The 14845-nt window shown below is 34.4% G+C and overlaps 1 protein-coding gene and 1 long non-coding RNA gene across 3 annotated transcripts in view; both read left to right on the plus strand.

Moving 5' to 3' along the window:
* The window catches only part of LOC126382085 (D(3) dopamine receptor), a 171547-nt gene that overhangs the window by 132558 nt on the left and 24144 nt on the right, over positions 1 to 14845 (plus strand). The gene's annotated exons all lie outside the window — the stretch shown is intronic.
* On the plus strand, positions 1651 to 10992 carry LOC126382183 (uncharacterized). Its single transcript, XR_007569026.1, has 5 exons — positions 1651 to 3901; positions 4249 to 4314; positions 4728 to 10025; positions 10124 to 10221; positions 10311 to 10992. It is a non-coding gene; the product is annotated as an uncharacterized LOC126382183 (long non-coding RNA).

Below are 14845 nucleotides of genomic sequence, written 5' to 3' on the forward strand. Positions count from 1 at the left end.
ATTTTCGGAGGTATGTGACCTAACCTGTATTGGGCTGGTTTTCCCTTTGCGGGATGAAAGGTCAGACAGGCAGTCGCTTCTGTAAAAACCGGACCTGTCAAATCTTTAGGTTAGGTTTGCGGACCCTGTGAGAAACAGGATTATATTAGGAAGATGAATATATTTTATGGTGGACTAGGAACGGATTTGACAAAACGACGTGACTTCACATATTAGCACAAATCGACAAAACGACATAATTACGTATATCGTCAGAATCGATAAAATGACCGTGACAAAATTTTATCACGTCGCGAATGTTAGGTAGCCCTACAGCCTTCAGGAAATAAATATTAACAAATTTTGATTTGGAGTTTATGTGTGGTTTTGATATATTATTGTTGTTACCTAAATAAGCTGTATACTTATTACTAATCTTTTAGTGCACATTTGATTCTGCTCTCTCTTTCTCTCGCGTGGGTTGTGAGATCAATGACCGATCTCATCTGCCCTGGTGTCAAGGTTACTATTGACCCCATAGGTCCTTGTCAGGGCTTGTGTATCCATCTATTGTACAGTAATGGACTGCAACCAACACCGGCTGTCGACACATGCAATTAATGCCAGTTGATTTACAAAGGAACTTTATTGACACAACATTGCGGATATATTGCTACCAATATGCCCGCGGCACGAGCTAAATTTAATGGTGATTGAGCACAATTTGTACACTACGAGACGATATAAAGAAGAAATGATATATTAAACAAATGTAGGTGCGATATTACACGTAATGAACATAGGAATAGGTTGTAACAATGTGTAACGATTAATAAATTAAAGTTTCACACACACACATAGCCATATAGCTGGTACCGGAAGCATTTCTGAAACGAGTTAGTAGTATGTTATTGGGCATTCTAGACCATCGAAGTGAAGGGATTCGCGAAAATGTTCTTGGGCATTCTAGACCATCTTCGTTCAGTCGGATCGCTCGAGCGCCAACGCGCTATCGCGCGCGCTCTCGCGGATCCCTTCACTTCGATGGTCTAGAATGCCCAAGAACATTTTCGCGAATCCCTTCACTTCGATGGTCTAGAAATACCCAATAACATCGATGGTTCTTAATATTACGATCAATCGGTTAGCAACTACAACACTCACCAGTATAGCTCGAGTCATCATGGGATTTCATATCACTGTATTTAATATCACAAGTATAATATCACTTAGAAAATTATTTTGGTCTGTCCGTGTTCGAATCAAGTTTTTTCCTGTAAGTCAAATTCATTAGCAGATTGCTTCATGTCTCTATACAATTTGCTGTCCTGTCATCCAATACCAGATTGGCTCAACGATCTCCAGAATTATGACATAAAGTGATAATATAATTTGAGACTCACAAAGTACCATACGAAAATATCAGAAATTCTATCCAGATTGGCGCGAGTCGTCATTGAATTCAAGAACAGCTTCGGTCCTGTCATTTAATACCAGATTGGCTCAACGATCTCTAGAATTATGACATAAAGTGATAATATAATTGAGACTCACAAAGTGCCATACGAAAATATCAGAAATTCTATCCAGATTGGCGCGAGTCGTCATTGAATTCAAGAACAGCTTCGGTCCTGTCATTTAATACCAGATTGGCTCAACGAACTCTAGAATTATGACATAAAGTGATAATATAATTGAGACTCACAAAGTGCCATACGAAAATATCAGAAATTCTATCCAGATTGGCGCGAGTCGTCATTGAATTCAGGAACAGCTTCGGTCCTGTCATTCAATACCAGATTGGCTCAACGATCTCTAGAATTATGATATACTTAAAGTGATAATATAATTTGAGACCCACAAAGTACCATACGAAAATATCAGAAATTCTATCCAGATTGGCGCGAGTCGTCATTGAATTCAAGAACAGCTTCGGTCCTGTCATTCAATACCAGATTGGCTCAACGATCTCTAGAATTATGATATAAAGTGACGATACAATGTGTGACCCAAAAATTACCACAAGGATGTCAGAAATTCTATCCAGATTGGCGCGAGTCGTCATTGAATTCAAGATCAGCTTCGAACCTGTCATTCAATACCAGATTGGCTCAACGATCTCTAGAATTAGACATAAAAGTGACGATACAATGTGTGACCCAAAAATTACCACATGGGTGTTAGAAATTCTATCCAGATTGGCGCGAGTCGTCATTAAATTCAAGAACCGCTTCGGTCCTGTCATTCAATGCCATATTGGCTCAACGATCTCTAGAATTAGACATAAAAATGACGATACAATGTGTGACCCAAAAATTACCACATGGGTGTTAGAAATTCTATCCAGATTGGCGCGAGTCGTCATTAAATTCAAGAACAGCTTCGATTCTGTCATTCAATGCCAGATTGGCTCAACGATCTCTAGAATTAGACATAAAAGTGACGATACAATGTGTGACCCAAAAATTACCACATGGGTGTCAGAAATTCTGTCCAAATTGGCGTGAGTCGTAATTAGATTCAAGGACAGCAAATTGTAATAACATAATGAATTTGACTTACATGATATAATTCCCATAGCGGAAGCTTTTTCCTAATAGTGTGATCAATTAATTTAACTATTTATAAAAGAATCAAAATCACTCTCTAGCTCACTTGTCATGCCCGGTCAAGGCAAAAATCTATACTGAATTACATTACACATTACACAGATTGTGCCTCGTATGCATTGAGGAATGTGGGCTATACTATACCATATATTATATCAATCAGGTATCCTCTGACTCGTGGGAAACTTTTTAATAAACAACTAGTTTCAGTTACTGACTTCGCTTGATAAATTATTTTTATTGCAGGGTACAGGTTTACCTACAATACATTATGAAGAAGGTGAACAAGTTTTCACTTTTGATTCATCATGCAGAATCAATGCTTTGCGTTTACTCAAATATTGTTATGTTTTTGTTCAACTGTAATGATGATGGTGATTATAACGTTCGACTTATTGTTCGATTCAAAGCAGGTTGAAATAAGGTTAATATTATTTAAAATATCAGTATTGAAACGTTGCACTCCTTGTTCATTACAACTTAGGTACCTACCTAATGTACAACTAGATCGTGATTATATAATCATCACAACCAGTATGCAGGTATATTCATGATATTCCTCTTCGTAAGATTATCGTTTATATTCAATGTACATAATTTAGTCAGAAAAAAAATGTATGTAGAGAATCGAACTTGTAACATATACCTACATTGAACATCAAACTCTTAACCACTGAGCCATCGTCGTACTGCGTCATCGGAAATAGGTGTAAGTTTACGTCTGTGTAATAAATACCTAATTAATATGAATATGCGGTGTATCATTTTACAAAGTGTTGCGACTAACTCGTTTGTTCGTGAGAATAGCAACTAAGCATTTTAGCGATGACTACGCGTCCAAAATGCAAAAATTTGAAATATGCAATGCATAATCCGTTATTGTCTTGCATTTAAGGTTTTATTTTGCATAATTCAGTTTTGCACGGATTTGTATTGTTTTTCTATAAAATAGGAAAAATCATTAAACTTTACTCATTCCTTTGATCGATTCCCAATTGTCCACAATTGTGGTATCCTCATCCGTGTTATTTTCATCTTCAGTGCTTTTCTTCAAGAAAGTTTGTTAAAATGTTAGTAAGTATTTACATTTACTTTTAGTTTATGTATTATGTTGGAGTTTTTTACATAATAAATTTACATAACATTTTAAATACCATGTACCTAACCGATTTCTTAATTTTCAGGTCTAACTACGAATATTCATCCGGTTCGGACTCCCAACTGCCGCTGGCGCCTACGTCTGCGCTAAAAGTGTTGAAAAAGAAGCCTGCGAGCAAGAGGAAGCCGGCGGAGTCGACCCCAACGCCTACTAGGTAAGATTAATAATATGATTATCTTTAATCTTGTGTGCTTTTGAGAGAAGTTAATAGTGAGACAGTCGTGCCCATCAGTGGAACATTAAATAGGTACTTTAATATCTATCACTTTACTTTTATTTTATTCGAGATAATTTTACGCTATTTGCAAATACAACTTACATATCCCCTATCTCTACCCTTTTGACATACATGCATAATTATATGTTATGTTATGTATCTTGATTAATAGTAACAAAAGTAATATAAAAATAATGTAATGGGTATAATGAGCGTTCTAATTGGAAATCGTAGCGCACGGCGGTAACACTTGCATCGTTTCAATATAAACATTATTGTTACAGTTCTAAAAAGAAGTCGCGTTCGAGCGCCAACGACGAGGCAGGCGCGACCGCAACGTATTCATCGAGGTATGTAACAAAACCTAATTTTCTACATATTTTGTCTACATTATTAATTTTATAAATAGGAAAGATTTGATTGTCAAATTGTATATTTGGATGGAATGGACTCCGAAACTTACTGGATCGATTTGAAAAATTCTTTCACCATTAGAATCTTACATTATTTCTGATGAACATAGGCTACTCGTATACCTATGTATTTTGTTCACCCGAGCACCCGTGCGACGCCGGGGCGGACAGCTGGTTCAATAATTGTGTAGATATCTTTATTACACTCCATAATTCATTATACACATTACGAACAATATCATTATGATGAACATAGTTCAAAATAAGGTGACGGAGACGTTTGTGCAGCTATTCCTTTGTTCCTTTAAACCTATATAAATTATTACTTATTCGTATTTTTCGGTTTCCAGTACTGGCCCTGGAGGACTCTTCGGGTTTGAGACGGGAGCAACTTCGGGGACGTCGAAGTCTGCAGTGCTGCAGACTTATTTGACCAGCCGCGTCCCCAACGGTCGAGTGCGCCGGGAGCTCGTCAACCAGTCTGGCGAGTACTATATAGAGTTCCGGGTGTATAACACCGAGAAAGCTGTTGCCTCTAAACCAGATCAGCGGTGGAAAGAGGCTGAAGTTACTCTTAAAGTAAAGTTAGATCGGGGGACTCCGCAGTGGGAGAAAATGCAATCGTTTATGCAGCGGATTCATAATTTATTTGAAGATTGTGAGCCCGTCTTCATAAGCGAATAGTAATAAGTACAGCTACTACTCAGGTACTTATTACAACCTTTTCTCTCACTGCTGCTGTTCATTGATATAACTTCACTTTAAGATACTTAGTAGTTTTTTTCCACTGAATTTTCAACCAAATACCTATGAAATTATAATTGTAAATCATACATTCATTGTGTATATTGCAATTTTATGTCGTTAGCGTATGAAAGGCGAGGCATTTTCTTTGTATATTTAAAGTATACTTATCAAAAATGGTGTTTTGTACAGTTTGTAAAGTCTCTGTAGATCGTGTTCATTGGATGGGGCATTTACGAAGCACTAACCATAAAAATAAAAATATTTCTCCTTTTAGCGACGGGATTGAATTAATTGAGTCCGCATTTCGCAACCGAATAGCTTCATACAGAATATTATCACCAGATTTGGATGGTCATAATTCTTTAGATCGGTTTCTTGATGATATAAAAAATAAAATCAAAACATTAATTGATTTGTCTCTCAAGGAAAATGACTGTATAAAACTCAATTTTGAACATTTTGCTGTTTTTCTTTTAGTAAAAAATGATTCTCAGGAAATAAAGTCTTTTGGAACTAAAAATTATACTCTCTATAAAAATTATGACTTTGATAGTTTAATGAACAAAGTGAAAATTAGTTTGATGAGAAAAAAATGTGAATTTCAAGAACGTGATAGTGGTTGGACCTTCTTACATAATTCCCATTTAGAATTGAATATTAATAAATATCAACCATTAAGAGGGTCAGGTCACATTGATTTGCCTGCACCAATCAAAGCCAGAAAAGCGTGTGTAAACATAAAAAACGAAGACAGTTTTTGCTTTTTGTGGTCAGTTACAGCTGCTTTATACCCAGTTAAATCTCATCCTGATAGAGTATCGTCATATCCTAATTTCAAAGACGTTTTAAATGTAGAGGATATATCGTTTCCAGTTACTTTTTCAGACATAGCTAAATTTGAAATTAACAACCCTCAAATATGTATTTTTGTTTACGGTTTAAAAGATAATAATACAGTTATCGGCCCTCTTTACAAATCTGAACCATTAAATAAAAAAGTAATTCATCTACTGTACCTACAGGAAGGTAATATGTCACATTACTGTTTAATCAAGGATTTACCGCGACTAGTTAGAAGTCAAATTTCTAAACATCATGGTAAGTTGTATTTTTGCGAACATTGTTTGTTATTTTTCAACTCGACCGATCAGTTAAGTTCTCATAGTTGTGGAGGTGTAGCTACTAAATTACCCCCAAAAGGGTCATTTATAGAGTTCAAAAATTATAACAGAAAACAAAATGTTCCTTTTGTTGTTTATGCAGATTTTGAGTCAATGCTCGTACCCTACGAGACTTGTGAAAATGATCCTATCAAGTCAAGCACAGTGACTCATCAGCAGCACGTGCCCGTAGCTTTTGCTTATCACCTTGTTTGTACTGTAGATGAACGATATAATCACATTACATCGTACCGAGGACAAGATTGTGTTGACAAATTTGTTGATTCAATTTGCAACGATGCAAAAAGGATAAGCGCAGTATTAAGTAATAGTGTACCTATGGTTTTTACAGAAAGTGATGCGTTAAACTTTGAAAATGACGAAACTTGTCACATATGCGAGCGTTTATTGGTTATGGATAAAGTTAGAGACCATTGTCACATAACTGGTAAATACCGCGGTGCGGCTCACAGTCAATGTAATTTGAACTTTCAAGTGCCCAAATTCTTACCTGTTTTCTTTCATAATCTTTCAGGTTATGACTGTCATCTTTTTATTAAGGAGCTTGCTAAAGTTCCTGGACCCATCAAGGTCATACCTAAAACCAAAGAAAATTATATTTCTTTCACGAAATTTGTGTCTATATCCGATACCGATAGCTTTCAGATACGATTTGTAGATTCCTTTAAGTTTTTGGGAACTAGCTTAGAAAAACTAACCCCGACTTTAAAAAACGATGAATTTAGATACTTAAAATCTTACTATCCCGATGAAAAACACTTTAATTTGCTTACTCGAAAGGGCGTATACCCTTACGATTATATGTGTAACTGGGAACGATATAAAGAAAAGTGTTTGCCTCCCAAAGACTGTTTTTACAATTCTCTTACCAATGAACCGATCTCAGATGAGGATTATGAGCACGCTCAATCAGTGTGGTTAAAATTTTCATTAACCAATATGGGTGAATATACTGATTTGTACTTGATAACAGATGTACTTTTGTTGACAGATATCTATGAAAATTTCCGACTTACATGTAAACAATATTACCAACTCGATCCTGCATTCTATCTTACGGCTCCGAGTCTATCATTTGATGCAATGCTCCTTAAAACAGGCGTTCGTTTAGAACTTGTAACTGATTTAGAAATTTACCGTATGATACAGCAAGGTATACGCGGTGGCGTTTGCATGTGTTCTAAACGACATGTTAAAGCAAATCATAAATATCTGGAAACATTTGATCCATCTCACCCAAGTTCATATATTGTTTACTTTGACTGTAACAATTTATATGGATACAGTATGTGCCAAACATTACCACATTCAAACTTCAGATTTGTGAACGATTCTGAATTAAAAACTTTAGAGTCGAATATTTTAAATATTATGGATGACTCTGAAAATGGTTTTATTCTTGAGGTGGACTTATCGTACCCTTCACATTTACATGATGAACATAATGATTTTCCATTTTGTCCTGAAAAAATTATTTCACCCAGAGGAAAATCGAAAAAATTAATACCTAATTTGTATGATAAATACAATTATGTTATTCATTACGTACATCTAAAAAAATGCTTAGAACATGGCTTGGTGTTGAAAAAGATTCATAGAGCTATAACATTTAATCAAAGTAACTTTTTAAAAAAATACATAGATCTCAACACCCAACTTCGCCAGAAAGCACAGTCTACTTTTGAACAAGATTTTTTTAAATTATTAAACAACAGCATATTTGGAAAAACTTTGGAGAACACAGAACAACGAGTAGATGTACGATTGGTTAATAAGTGGTCAGACAAAAATAATCTAACTAAAAAATGTACTGGCGCAGAGACCTTAATAGCAAGTCCCAATTTCCATAGTGCTTCAATATTCTCTGAGAATTTGGTAGCTATACAGATGAAACATTCACAGATTGTGCTTGACAAACCAATTTATATTGGTTTTGCTGTACTTGAACTCTCAAAAAGTCATATGTACGATTTCCATTACTCAAAAATAAAACCATTTTATGGAAACCGCATTAAGTTGTGCTATACCGATACTGATAGCTTCGTATATAATGTGCATACAGATGACATTTACCAAGATTTGAAGACTAACTTCTTAAAATATTTTGACACAAGCAATTACAACCCAAAAAATGAATTTGGTTTACCTATTGTTAATAAAAAGATTCCTGGTTTATTCAAGGACGAAATGGGTGGACAAATAATTAGAGAGTTTGTAGGATTAAGGTCAAAGCTTTACTGTATTAAAACCTTAAACAAAACAATAAAAAAGGCGAAGGGTACCAAAAAAAATGTAATTAATGGTTTGAGCGTATCAGACTATAAACATGTGTTATACAATGGTGATGTTGTTTACAAAAAAAATGTTCTATTTAAATCAATTAAACATGAAATTTTCACTCAAAAAGTAAATAAAATAGCTCTTTCTAGCAACGATGATAAGCGATTGTTAGAATCTGATAAAGTGACTACCCTTGCTTGGGGTCATAAATCAATTTTTGGCTGTACTGCTTAAGGTGATTCTTTCAAGGTCAATTGTTCTTCGCAGTGGGAGGAATTGTAGTCGTTTATGTAGCAGATTCATAATCTATTCGAAGATTGCAAGCTCGTTTTTAAGAGAGAAAAGTAAAAATACCTATGTAACAATTACCCCTGAAAGAATCATCCTTAGAACTCTTTGTTTGTAAATACTTAGGTTAGTATACTTTATGTTGTAAGTAGGTACCTATAAACATAAAAATATAATATAAGATGATGACGATTGTTATATAAAAAGTTAGCAGCAGTGGAGAAAATAAATAAGAATATGATATACATAATAGTTTCATTTATTCATACCTACCAAATCACCAGACAGGTAACTTAGACCTTCGTCACACTTGATGGAAATTAAGTCGTGGATCTTCCGCAACGGAACGCCGATACAAATATTTGTATAAAAATTACAAATAGCAGGCACACACAGGCAGGTTATTTACCGCAACGGAAGTTCGGCGTCGGAATTTCCGCCAAGTGTGGCGAAGGTCTTACTGTTTCAACGAGTACCGACATGTTGGATACCTAAGTATACTATATTGTCTTGCACAATCATTGAAATTAATCACCGTAGATTCAAAATTTATAGGATAAAAAGTAGCCTTTGCGTTAATGCGGTAGCTATGTGATATATCTAGCTACCAAATTTCATCCGTTCAGCTCTTTAGGGGTTTCGCATTTATAACATTAGTGTGATGAAATAAGTACTTAGATAAATACTTCCTTTAATTATAATCGCTAGTCTCCATTTTTCATGTTTAAACTTGTTAACGTGAAATACAACGCGACAATGAAAACCTAAGCGATTTTGAGTGTGCACGTGCGGTAACATGAGAAGGCGCATATGTGCGGGGCAACGCGGCGACCGCGACGTTGCATCATAATTTATTTCATTTCTATTTCGCTTCTCGTTAGTGCAACACCTTCGAAAATGTCCGCGTCCATGCCGAAAATGAGTTTTCTCGCTATAGTGGGGGATGAAGTCCCAAAATTTACAGTATCAATACAAATTCATCGTCTTCGCCGAGATGGAGATAAGATCAAAGAAAAAACTCTTGTGAGAAGTATATACGGCGCGCATGATAAAGAAGATCGAGTGCTGGCATCCGCGCTGTACTCATGTTACCTGATGTCAAAGGAGCTGGGTGAACAAGTTGAAACTTGTAGCTTAAATAAGTATGAACAGGTAATATTCGTTTATTGTGTTATTGTGTGCATAAACTACCTATTACTTTATTTTATATGTGTTGAGGGGTATAGTCTAATCTGTCATTGTATTTTCAGTTACTCGTGGAGAAAGACGTAGACACCGTTGACGGTTAAAAATCATCATCATAATTTCGAAGGTGTAGCACTAAAAGCGGTGCCTGCTAAGTACTTTGGTAAGTACTGTGGTTTATTTTATAAATAAAATCAAATGTTTGTATTTTATTTTATACATAAATTAATGTGATACGTTTTATTGTTTCAGAACATGTCGAATAATTTAACAAACGTTAACGAAGATGATTTATTCTACCCTTACGCGCAAGATCCGCTTGCTGACTTCGATGAAAGGTATCCTGTTCAAGCGACTACCACAAAATCGACGGCGCCTCATGATAACAAGAGTCAAAAGCTGAAAAGTGATAAGAAGAAGAAGAGGAAGATAATTAAATCTAAAGTTAAATGCGGAAAATGGAAGCAGTCATCTTCATTTGTGCAAAATCGGAACGCGGAGAAAGCCACCAAGTTAATTAAAATCAGCATAGTGGATTTAGGTGCTTCAAATACAAGTGAAAATCAAGAAAAAAGTGATGTTTTAGTGAAAGCCCAATATATGGTAAAAGATAGTTATGATGATATATTGGGACAGACTGAAAAATTAATTAACAATATTTCAAAGACATTGTGTAATTACAGTACTTGTATTTATATGTAACATGCGATTATTTCATAAATATGTTGGAATCGCATTTTCGTGTATTCACAACACAGTAAATTCCATCGCAAATAAAGTCTCTGACTAATGTCAGAGTACTACAAGCTATGGAAACATTTAATGTATATAGTAGAAATAGTTAATATGGTAACTGTTATTTCAAAATATATTTTTTTATCTATTGTACTTTAAACAGTTTTATGAACTTAATAAATAAAATGTGTTTTTCAAATTTCGTTGTTTTACTAGAAAACCGTTAAATGAAACAAAATCATAAATCAATATTTTACTTTTTATTTAAATAAATCAAATAAGTACATATTATTTTCGAAATACCATTTTTTTACACATACCACACTTTTTATAGCACACTTTTTTGAATGATTTACACATGTCATAGAATTATTTTTATCATAGATATCACACAGTTTCATAAAATTAGGACATCCTTTAGAACCAATATCTATTACCGTGCACGTAGGACACAATTCATTAATCCATTTCACTTTTTCTAAGCCCTTAGTAATTATTTTTCTGTTATTCAAATATGGTACAATTATACGTTTAAATTCACGGTAGTCAATGAAACCTTCACTCCAGTAAATCCCATGATTTGCCTCTAGCCATCGTACTTGTTTTTTTTCTTGTTTTGTTAAATAATTAAAAGGATTAGGGGGTTTAACTAAAAACATTACTGTATATTCAGCATATGCTATAGCCAATTCCTTCACAATAAAATCGTTCTTAACTTTAAACCCCAAAAGATCGACGATCACAATGTCGTTCATGATAGTTTTTTTACTATATTACTCAAAGGCTTGTATTCAATGATACTATCGTTTAATATGAGGCAATAAGCAGATGTTCCGTCAGGTATAATTTCGTCACTTTCTATCTCAACCCGAACGTCCACGGATCCTGTTTTTAGATTGTCGACTTGGCGTGAGCAGTCAATGACGAAGAGAGGAGCTATCTCTTTAAACTCTTTAGCACTTAGCAAAGGATCTGCTCGCCGTCCGTAATAAGACTGTTGGAATCTCACATATTGTTCATATAATAAAGCAATTTTATAACCGGCAAAATCAACATTTATATTTTCGTACGGAAAGTAAGTAGAATTGAGGTAGACTTTAGCGTCACGCAAGTAACAGTGGTCAAATCTAGACATATCTGCATTTGCATTATTTTTTCTTTTCGTTTGCAATCCTATAATTACATATCTTGGTTTTTCAATTTGAGAAGACGTTTTTATAGACCAGGTATGCTTTGTAGTCTGTGGAAGTAAAGGATATTCGTACAAATCCCAATTCCTAAATACTAATTGAATTCCACGATCTTTTTCCAAGAGTTTCAATAAATTAATCCTTTCTATATCAGAAACTTTTACATGAGGGACACGCCATACTATTTTATCAATGTGAACATTTTCAACATATTCACCCGTATTAAGTTTCACTGCGTTGAGATTCGTATTACTTCGCAACAGAATTAGTTCATGTTTACAGTTAATAATTACTTTTTTATAATCTTCCGCGAAGCCAAGAATATGAGTAAGAGGAATGGAAACTGAAAAACGTCCATTGTTTACATTTTTAGTACCATTAATATCCCAGCCCCATACTTTAGACACACGTGAATCGCTTTGATTCATAGATAGTAAAGCTTTAATTGTAGTTGTAATTCCCGCGTTTTTAACTCTATCGATCTCTACTCCATTGAGTTCATACCTAATATCTTGGAATAAGTACAGTAAAGCATTGTTTGTAAATTCAATACTTGATGCCGATATCGGTTCTGGTGTGCCAGGCTTCAGGACGTTTACAACCCCTTCCAAATACAAAGTGCTTGCTGATGGTAAAATACATAAATCTTGCTGGTTTATAGGTATTCGAATTTCATCATTCCTGTTGAAACTTGTTATATATGGTTTGTAGGAATGGTATTCGACACCATCTATTGTGTTGTCGTAAGCAGGCTTTGAAGAAATGTCTAAAATATTCATTTTAACAACCCAATTGCTTTTAAAAAGTCCTTGTTTTCTTTAGTTAACTTTGCCTTCTTCTTGGCTGTATCTTTGCAGATAGTTCGGCGATGACTGATGTTTTTAGTTTGTTGTGTAGTGTATTTATTATAGTCGATCATTTTTTCTTGAGATGTAAATACAGCTGTACTTCTTCACCACGTAAGTTGATAGGATTGTTGGAAGTATCTAATAATTTTATATGTATGCAGCTGATACTTTTTTGGTTGACGGGGAAATAAATAATGTTTTTAGGAACTTCTACTATTCTGTATCCAGGAGGCACATTAAGAGCAAATTCATGTATAATGTGACTAGGTTCTCCATTAATATATGATCCGCTTACTAAATCACATTCAACTCTTACCACCGTTGTTGACAGAATGTCGACTGGGTGTTTAGAGGTGTGCATTATATTTGCTTTTAGAACGTGTGCTCCAAATCCTAGCAACTTACCAATCGAATTTTCTTTATCAAAATGTATATCTTTTGTACAAAAAATTGAGGTTTGTAGAGTATTATTATTACACTGCAGATTAAAGGCAGATGCTTTTATTTTCTCCTTCAAGTAATCATTTATGTCTTGTAGCTCGTATGCTCCTTCAGGTATTTCAATTAATTCATTATCACCGTATATAAATCGGTTGTTTCTTTTATCGATATTAGGAATCGAATTAAATGTAGATAAATACAACAAAGCGCACTCATATTCACCGTCTAGCTGTATTGCAGGTGAATAATAAGTCGATAAAGCTGATGAGTTACCAGTAATTGACAGTGTGAAGGACATTTTACTATTAACATAAAATAAAACAATGTTCCATGTTATATATATTTATTCCAAAAGTCAACTAAATATGCCAAACACAAATGACCACAATTTACACTATTGAAATTCTGATATCTATTGTAATTATAATATATGTTACATTTCTTTAAATACTTTATTAGTTCTAGTGGAGGCTTAAGATCCCCATAGCTATTGAAATATTCACAATATTTATTTATTTTTACATAAGCAACCCAGTGAGTTCCTTCATTTTCTGAATTGTCTAAATTAATAATTCCACATTCAATTTTTTTTGGCATTTTAGGCAACCTATCTTTCATATAAACAGCACGAAAATAAGGAATATTTTTGGCATACTTCATAATATCAATATTTGTTAATGCTCGATTAGGTAGCTCTTTCATCAAGATTTGGTACATTTTATGAATAATCCGTTTCCTTTCTTGTAAGGTTTCATGTATAAACCTTTACCGATTGCAACCGATTCCATCACCTTATTATGACGTTCTGTTTCACGCAAGTTCTGTTGAGCGGTTTTATAGTCATTTACAGTTTTAGCAACACCAGCTGCACCGCCTGCTAAAGCGCCTAAGGCTGATAAGCCAGCAAATATTGGAATTAATGGTAAAATTCCTCCTGTTTTCGGTATAGGTATAACACGTGGTAAACGAATTTTATGTTTATGATTTTTAAAGATTTTTTTTGCAGCTAAATATGCATATTTTACCACTGACTTATTATCTTTAGGTTTCAGTTTCTTGATGTGTGACTTTATTCGAGAAACTAAACCTTTAAAACTTGTGATACCAGATCCCGTTTTTAATTTTGTTTTCATAACTTTACTGACCAGCCATGATGCGAGTTTTTCACCCTTCCCAGCGTTTTTTGCTTTGAGTCGTGCTTTAGCCATATTTAAAAGTTGTAAATCTGCTTGATGACGATTATGTAAATCACTATAATTCGAGTATGCTATGTCGTGGCGTTTGCAGGCTTCGTCAAGTTCATTAACACCTATATCACCTCGCAATAATCGTTCTTTTAACCTAGTCCCGGGTCCGCAATAGTTGTAACCTGGTAGGTGTAACTCAAACGGTAAATTATTTATTAAACTATTTATTAGTCCTCCTCCTTGCATGGGTACAAACATAATGAAAATAGATAGAGATAACTGTTCTATTTATTGAACAATCTCTTTTTTGTTAACCCAACTATTCTCTTCCTGTGATAAACCTAACCATTTCACATATAGTTGATTTCCTCTTTTCTTAATAACTT

The sequence above is a fragment of the Pectinophora gossypiella genome, chromosome 3 (genome assembly GCF_024362695.1).
Source record: "Pectinophora gossypiella chromosome 3, ilPecGoss1.1, whole genome shotgun sequence".
Taxonomy (NCBI): domain Eukaryota; kingdom Metazoa; phylum Arthropoda; class Insecta; order Lepidoptera; family Gelechiidae; genus Pectinophora; species Pectinophora gossypiella.